The 2345-nt window shown below is 41.2% G+C and overlaps 1 long non-coding RNA gene across 1 annotated transcript; it reads left to right on the forward strand.

The window, feature by feature from the left end:
* The first annotated feature begins 6 nt into the window (after nucleotides 1-6).
* On the forward strand, nucleotides 7-1946 carry LOC145718778 (uncharacterized). The gene is made up of 2 exons (XR_014142014.1): nucleotides 7-1371; nucleotides 1850-1946. It is a non-coding gene; the product is annotated as an uncharacterized LOC145718778 (long non-coding RNA).
* Nucleotides 1947-2345: the final 399 nt, after the last annotated feature.

Consider the following 2345-nt stretch of genomic DNA (forward strand, 5'->3'; position numbering starts at 1 on the left):
TAAGAATTAAAGGTGAAAGAGAATATAATCAGACAGGTGATGAGAACAGAGCAGTACAGTAGATTCTGGGTGTATTTTGGTCTGTTTGTTAGAAGAAACTACATCCCAAAATTGTAAAGAAGGAAAAACTTCTGTATATGCAAAAATAAAATTAAATACAATGAAAGTACAGAATGTAATTATAAAAATGAACATTAAAAAAGTTTTAAAAAACGAGTTGATAAAATAAGAAATTGGTTGAAATGGAAAAAAAAAATTACAATTGAGAGATTAAGGAATCACAAGAAAAAGCCATGAATTCTATATAGTCTTTTCCTCTAGTGCTGGAGTTTTGTAGTTCTGTGTGATCGGTAAACTTGGTCTTAGCTGCATGTTCTTGCTGACTTTCTGGAGGAGAGGCCTGTTGTGCTGATTCTCAGAGGTCTTTGCTCCAGCAATACTGCACTGCCCTTGCCAGGGAGCCAGGCTAAGTCCGGGCCTCGGGATTGCTCTATGTGGCTTTTGTTCCCTGAAGGCTTTCCGCACCACTTTATAGGATGAGAATGAAAATGTCAGCCTCCTAGTGTCCAGCCCTGGAGCTGAAAGCTGGCACCCTCCACTCTTCAGTGTGCCCTCATGGAGAAGCTGTCAATCACTCTTGTCTCCCTGGTTTCTGTCTGCATTCTGTGTACACCCAGCCTGTGACTGATCATTTTTATCTCAGCCATGCAACCCCCTTTGGAGTTTCCAAACTTGGCAGTCTCCTGTGGCATGCATTCATGCCACTCCTCCTGGGGGAGGGAGGGAGGTCTTGCCCTGGTTCTGCCGCTTGTACGGCCCCTGCTCTGAGTGCAGTCGCCCAACTGGCTGCAGTTTGTGGTTTATGGCAACACTGAGCTGAAAGCCCCCTCCTCAGCTCTCTGATTGCAGCCGGCTTCACTGCTCAAATGCCTGGGAACTCTCCCATACTCAGGCACCCCCATTCTTATTGTGACGCTGGGGGATCCTGAGATAAGGCTGTCCCACCTAGGATTCCACCCTGCTTCTGCACCTGAGCGCCTTTCAAGCAGGGATGTCCCTCACCAGAGCAGACTTCTAAAAGTTCTGATTTGCACACCACTGCTTTATCACTTTCTGATAGCCGGCTTATGGAGGCTCCCACCCCCCCACGGTTTATCTTCCCATGGATCACCGCGTATTCGCTTCTCTACACCTCCTACCTTGCAGAAAGTGGTCGCTTTCCTATTTGTAGAATTGCAACAGTTCTTTTCTTAGATCTCAGGTTGAGTTCACAGGTCTTCAGAATGATTTGAAAGCTATCCAGCTGAATTCCAGGGACCGGACAAAACTATGGTCCTCTACTCCTCTGCCATCTTCCTCTTCTTCCAGAAAGTATGTATATTCAATAGACCAGTATTAATTGTACTTTTTATCAGATTCATCTAAATAGCATTACATATGTTTCTTCTCAGTTACCTAAGATTAAAATAAGTAGGGATTTGGGCGCCTGGGTGGCTCAGTTGGTTAAGCAACTGCCTTTGGCTCAGGTCATGATCCTGGAGTCCCGGGATCGAGTCCCGCATTGGGCTCCCTGCTCAGCAGGGAGTCTGCTTCTCCCTCTCCCGCTCCCCCCTCTTATGCTCTTTCTCTCTCTCACTCTCTCTCTCAAATAAATAAATAAAATCTTTAAAAAAAATAAGTAGGGATTTATTTTATTTACGTGATTATCTTTCTATTTAAGCAATCCCTAACTTAGTTTTAGTCTCTAAAAGTGTTATTTAAAGACCACATTTCATAAGCTATATACAGTTCCTACAATAATGTCTCTTGTTTAACTTGAACATTATAAATAATATTTGACTTATTTCAGATGCAGCAGGAGATGGAAAGGAATATAACTAGAGAACTAGAAGAAGGTATGTTGCCAAATTTATGAATTAAGATGGTCATTGATTTCTGAAATAAACTATGAATAGTAAATGGCATCCCTTTCCATGGTTTGGATAATAAGTACTACATTAAATTTTTTTAATATGTAGCCAATAAAAAATGTAAAACATTAACATAATGAAGAACATACTTATTCCTCATTTAGTCATCATGTTGGTTCAGACTTTTTTAAAAATCTCCAAATGTCTATGTATCTGTTATTATTTCTGGCTATAATCTTCCTTCACTTCTGCCATTCCTATGGAACCGTCAACCTGAATATGTGGGCTTTCTCAAATTCTTGTTTCTGCTAGTGGTATAAGACCAAAACCTCAGGCTTGTCTTAGTAATAGTTAAGCAATTATAGTCCATAGAGCTGTCACTTGACAGGTGATATTTAAATCTCCAGTCATTGATTTTGTCATTGGCTTACCTTT

Source organism: Leptonychotes weddellii, unplaced genomic scaffold (genome assembly GCF_054177405.1).
Source record: "Leptonychotes weddellii isolate Sample4059 unplaced genomic scaffold, ASM5417740v2 HiC_scaffold_21703, whole genome shotgun sequence".
In the NCBI taxonomy this organism is placed as follows: Eukaryota; Metazoa; Chordata; class Mammalia; order Carnivora; family Phocidae; genus Leptonychotes; species Leptonychotes weddellii.